This window comes from Octopus bimaculoides, chromosome 1 (assembly GCF_001194135.2).
Source record: "Octopus bimaculoides isolate UCB-OBI-ISO-001 chromosome 1, ASM119413v2, whole genome shotgun sequence".
Classification (NCBI taxonomy): domain Eukaryota; kingdom Metazoa; phylum Mollusca; class Cephalopoda; order Octopoda; family Octopodidae; genus Octopus; species Octopus bimaculoides.
Genome location: NC_068981.1, coordinates 171,918,424 through 171,924,122, shown reverse-complemented (window position 1 = coordinate 171,924,122; position 5,699 = coordinate 171,918,424).

The window sequence follows — 5,699 nt, the reverse complement described above, 5'->3', positions numbered from 1 at the left end:
TATATGGATGGAAGGGTGGAAGGGTGGGTATAGGTGAATAGTTGAAGGCATGAGTAAATGATTAAAATATTTAAGACAGAATCTTAAAATCTTAAAGTGTCAGATTGGAGCCTACTGCATGACATCTTGAGCAAGTCGTTCCTCTACCATAGCCTCGAATTGACCTAATCCTTGTGAGACAAGTTGTGTAGATGGAAACTGTATGGATGCCTCTTGAATGGATTATATTTTTAATTCAAAGGATACAGAGTAATAAGATTCAGCCGTATTGCTGTGTGTCACGTCGACTCCTCTTGAGAATTACGTTAAGGAAACACTTGTCTGGAATACACACAGCCACTTAAATGCTTATGTAATGAGTTTGTTGTTCAGTTGATTGAACAACTAGATGCTCATGTGTAGCTCTCCTCGACAAAGTATATATATATATATATATATATATGCGTGTGTGTGTGTATGTGTGTGTATCTATATATGTATCTATATACATACATATATAAACATATATATGCATACATAAGTATACACACACATATATATATACACATCCGTATACACGCGCGCACACCCATATATAATGCAACTGTACCTGGCTATCTTTATCTCTTCCTTTACCTTTGTGTTGTTTGTTTGTGTGTGTATGTGTGTGTGTGTGTGTGTGTATGTGTGTGTGTGTGTATGTGTGCATATGTGTGTGTTGTGTGTCTTTGTGGATAAACAAGAGGAAAAATCAGTAGAGAATGCATGTAGCAGAGTTTACATTTTATATATTAAAAGGTGCATTCTAAAATGTTTAAGAGTTTTCCAAAAGAGATATTTATTAATTTTAAAGAAATACAAGACTCTAATTACCTTCAAAGTATGATCCTCCGACTTCACTGTATTTGTTTTTGCGATCCAGCCACTTCCTGAAGGTCCCATAGAGGTCTTCCAGGTTGAAGATACCCAGTACCCTTGTCACACCCGCCTACATCTCAATGTCTTTAAAAAGGATTGACCCTGACGTTTTCCTTCAGCATGGGGACTAGTAAGGGTGAGGGATTCTTTTGATACCTATCTCTGCTAAGTAGTTGGTTACTAGGATAGAGTAGTGGACTGGTACCTTGCTCTGGTGCAGGTACTCTCGCCTTTTGCAATGACGTCTCTTTATGAACTTTCTCAAAACCTCCACTAAGTACTCTTTGTTGACCATCTGGCCAAAGGGAACCCAGTGAATGTAGATGACGCCATTTCTGTCGGAAAAAAGGGGATCATTATGAGCGCTCCGGTGGACTTCCTTTGCTTGGTATCTTGTGCCAGCGAAAAACACATGCTCGGCCCACACAGGTTAACCCATAAGCAGTCTGGAGTTTTGATGCGTTCTCGCATAGTGAGATTCCAGACTAGTCAGCTGTGGCAAGCAGTGTTTTACCAGAGCGTGTCCAAAGTACTGTTACAACCGCCTCCTTCAATCTGGAATAACAAAAGTTGGCGGGTTCCACAAACCTCAAACCCCCGAAATTCGCGAATCAGGGTCCCACTTTAGGATGCAATTCAAATTCATACTTAGGAATAAATAATAATTAATTGTTCCTAATTTAGGCACATCATCAAGAATTCTGAGGAAAGAGGGATAATCGATTACGTTGATATATGTACGTCACTGGTATTCTAATTTATGCACGTCGTATGTATTAAAGTCAACATTGACCTCACCGGTATTTGAACTTACGATAATGGTTTCAAATTTTGACGCAGGGCCATCAGTCTTTGATGGAAGAGTGAAGGTGATTACCCAAATCCCACCCCGGTACTTGATTGATACTTATATTATAAGGCCCCAAAATGATGAAATGCAATGTCGATCTCGGTGGAATTCATAACATAACAACAACATTAATAACAATTTCTACTATAGGCACAAGGCCTGAAATTTGGGTGAGAGACCTCAGTACTCAACTGGTACTTATTCTATCGACCCCGAAATGATGAGAACTAAAATGTACCTCTACGGAATTTGAACTCAGAACGTAAAGACGGGCGAAATACCGCTAAGCATTTTGCCCAGCGTACTAACGATTCTGCCAACTCGCCGCCTTAAACAATAATAATAATAATAATAATAATAATAATAAGAAGAAGAAGAAGAAGAAGAAGAAGAAGAAGAAAAATGCTTTCTAATCGATGTATCATTTCCAACAGATGACAATGTTTCTCTAAAAGAAATGGAGAAACTTTCAAAATACAAAGATCAGGAAATAGAGGTAACTCTAATGTGGAGCCTAACATAGTAGGCATATTAGGTATGATAATAATAATAATAATAATAATAATAATAATAATAATAATAATAATAATAATAATAATAATCAATGCCCTGATGCAGTACCAGGCAGTGGCTCTCATGGCTTCTGATCTTAATTGATTGGAAGTGTTATGTACATTGTTTTGTCTTGGTATAAAAGATGGGTTACAGCAACAATTCTACTCAGTACCACAGATTTGCTTGTCAGTTGTTTGACCTTAACCAGCCTTGGTAGCTGACGATATGTGCATCTCTGATCAAGTGAAGAAGTAGTGGGGGAGCATCATAGCCATTTGTTGAGGGGAATTCTTTGGGGTTTGAATAATTCACCTTTGGAAACATGGGTGTTTTGCTCAACATCCTTAAACAAACCTTATTCAGGGTCCTTTTGAGTGGGATGGGCTACTCAACCTAAAGAAAATTCTTACTAGGCCCCCACCTGCGAGGTCATGCGCTGTTTATCATGATATGAGTTCACCATGTTGCGCACATATGGTTGTGATGCATGTGCCTGGTGTACCCTTATCAGACAGGTAGTCATGATGGGTATACTGGGCTTCGTATATTTTAACCCAGTGTCACTTTGATGGCATGCACTGCTCTTTCACTCAATAATAATAAGCATAATAATAATAGTAATAAAAAGATGGGCTACAGCAAATATTCTGCTTAATACCACAGATTTGCTTGTCAGTTGTTTGACCTTAACCAGTTAAGCATGTCCCTTGGTGGCTGACGATATGTGCATCTCTGATCACGAGCAGAAGTAGTGGGGGAGCATCATAGCCATGTGTTGAGAGGAATTCTTTGGGGTTTGAATAATTCACCTTTAGAAACATGGGTATTCCGTTCGACATCCTCAAACAACCTTTATTCAAGGACCTTTTGAGCGGGATGGGCTACTCGACCTGAAGAAAATTCTAACTGGGCCCCACCTGCGTGGTCATGCGCTGTTTATCTTGATATGAAACCACTATGTCGCGCACATATGGTTGTGATGCCTATGCCTGGTGTACCCTTATCAGACGGGTAGTCATGATGGGTATACTGGGCTTCGTATATTTTACCCTAGTGTCACTTTGACGGCATGCCTTGCTCTCTCATTCAATAATAATAATAATAACAATAATAATAATAATAATAATAATAATAATAATAATAATAATAATAATAATAATAATAATAATAATGGCAATGGCTTATGACTTAGGCTCAAGGCCAGCAAATCTGAAAAAGCTAAAAGGCAACATTGACCTTGTCGAAATATGGAGCTCAAAAAATGATAACAATGGATTACTATTTAGGAACAAGGTTAGTATATTTAACTGGAAAGGAGTAGTCGATGCCATAGATTCTAGTACTTAACTGGCAATTTATGTTATCGGCACCGAGAGGATGGAGGACGATGTTGACCTCGATAGTATTTGAATTCGGAACCTATTATTTGTGCGTAGGTACAGATTTCATTTCTATATGCAAAAAGCATTTGTGAAATACTTTACCTGTAAATTACGAGTTATCAAGTATCAAACATACAAACATACTCCATTACATGCGGTTCTTCTTCTTCTTCTTCTTCTTCTTCTTCTTCTTCTTCTTCTTCTTCTTCTTCTTCTTCTTCTCCTCCTCCTCCTCCTCCTCCTCCTCCTCCTCCTCCTTCCACCACACTCCCTATCTTCTCTCTCTGCCGGTAAATCAGTTAAGATAACAGTAACAACAGTCTGACATACTAGCAAACAAGTAGCAGCAGCAGCTCCAACGCCACCACCACCACCACCACCACCACCACCAATAACAGAATCAGCTACCACCGTCAACTTTCATTAGGAATGCACCTACCGGTCTTCGTTATTTTTTATTTCTTCGACTTTTCGTGTCACGTAATTGAGAATGTTTACATCATCAACATTCTTTGCACAATTCCTGATGGTAAAACGAAGTACAAATCAGTTGGCATGTTGCCAAACGTTGCACAAATTTTGCATTCTTTGTCCTCCAGCATTATTTCCCTTGCCCCTCTTCCTTCTCCCTAAAGCCCTTCGTTGCCACCCCAACCCCACCATCATTCAAACAACCCCCCACAATCCCACCATTAAAAACACCACCACCACCTTGCTTTCAGCCATCATTCTTTCTGCCCCCAGTATTCCTTTAATAGCTACGATTTGTATCTAACTACAAATTCCAGTTGCATTATTCTTTTTCCGTGATGTCCCTACGGAGCCCTAGACGCAGCAGGACAAAATTGCTATAAAGTTTGAATGATTATTAGAAACATTATACCAAATATTTGAATGGCAACGGTCCTGAAAAGAAGAATAAAATATAATCATACTGAAAGTATCTTTACATTTGAATTTAAAGCGATTTAATTTCCCTCGGGATTACACGTTTTTAATAACCGATTTATTAAGTTTTCGACATTTTTCTCTCTAATTAAATAAAAAAAAAAAGAAAAACATTGACGTGGGAAGCTCTATATTGGCACCCGTGTTTGAACGTTAATTTTATGAAGTGCTAAAATAAGGAGAAATGGGCCTAAACGGCTTTAGGTGATGGGTCTAACACACTGCTCAGTTTAATACCACAGCCTAATCCTAAGTAATTCGTATGTGTATTTCGTGTGCAAGATTCTTGATGTGGATACGTGTGTTGAAAGAAATACAATTAAACCTTGGGAGAGGCATTATGCCGGTAATAAACACACGCACTGGTTCAGTCCTTTATTAATTTATAAACAGTATATAGTTTTTTGTTAAATAATTTCATTGCACTCATTTAACAAAAAACTATATACTGTTTATAAATTAATAAAGGACTGAACCAGTGCGTGTGTTTATTACCGGCATAATGCCTCTCCCAAGGTTTAATTGTGTTCTAATCCTAAGTGCTTTTGGCAAAATCCACTCTGTAGCATGTATTCAGATCAAATCTCTTAGTTCCTTTTCTACACACATTGATCGGCAGATTTTCAGGTAGCGCAACATTTGCAACGACAGTCTTCCTCATCTAAGAAGGCCTGCAAAGTTGATGGACTCTTGTCGCTTTCTTCTGAATAACATAAAGAAAAGCATCACTTCATCCTTTGGAATCAGGTTCATTTTTAAAAAACTTAATATATAAATAAATGTGAATGTATACATGTATGAATGTATGTTTCATGCAGTAGGTCACAGTTCTTCATCTAAATAACCGAAATTTGACATTGGGTTACATCTTTTCAAGGTGATCACAGACCACATGGATGTTTTGATACTTTCTATAATTGCAATCAAGGCAAAGTACTGTTGCTAATTATTTAAATACACACACATACTAACTAAATATGTACATCATCATCATTATCATCATTTAACGTCCATTTTCCATGCTAGCATTGGTTGGACGAACTGTATATATATATATATATATATAT